Raw genomic sequence first — 767 nt, 5'->3', positions numbered from 1 at the left:
AGATAAATTGGGTTGGCTTTTGTGGGGGTCTGGACTGCTGCCACGCCCTCGTCTAACTAACCTGGCCCACCAAAAAATTCCACCCGACTCTCATGCGCTTTCCATCCGATGCACGTGTCACTTTCCACGCCGCATTTATGCCGGCCCAGAACAGGTAGCGTCGAACATTGATGTCGAGTAGCATGACTAGACGGGAGGGTGGCACTAACCGACGCGGCCTCTCGGGAGCTGCCACTTCACCACTGAGGCAACTTCCCGAGGAACTAACTCCAGCTATTGTGCCACGTCGAAGCGGTTGACCGACCCTTCGCATGGCCTAGCCGCAGCTATTTAAGTCGTGCGCCAATGATGCACATCCTTAGTTTGTTCTCTCCGGTCCGCTCATCCTCTCCGAGCCCCTTCTCCAACTCCGACGATGATATCGAAGTCCTGGTCCTCCGTGATGGTGGACGGAGGCGGTGGCAGCTCGTCGTCAGGCAGATCATGGCACCAGTGCCCTCGTTCTCTTGGCTCCTCAGCATCCACTCCGGCCGGCTCCTCCGGCAAGGACGAGATCGGCATCTCCTCCATTGACGAGGAGGACCAGGAGCCGCAGCAGTAGCCACACTAGTAGCCCCGCCTCCTCGCGGAGGCCGCTTTGATGAAAAATGAATTCGTTTGTCAGATGAAGATCATGACGGAGCAGTCGCTCCGTCAGATGAGCCCGACGCCACCATCAGTGAGGTCAAAGAGGAGCCACCATCCTCGCTGCGCTACCGCACCAAGCG

The sequence above is a fragment of the Triticum aestivum genome, chromosome 2D, assembly GCF_018294505.1.
Source record: "Triticum aestivum cultivar Chinese Spring chromosome 2D, IWGSC CS RefSeq v2.1, whole genome shotgun sequence".
Classification (NCBI taxonomy): Eukaryota; Viridiplantae; Streptophyta; class Magnoliopsida; order Poales; family Poaceae; genus Triticum; species Triticum aestivum.
This window is presented reverse-complemented; position numbering follows the sequence as displayed.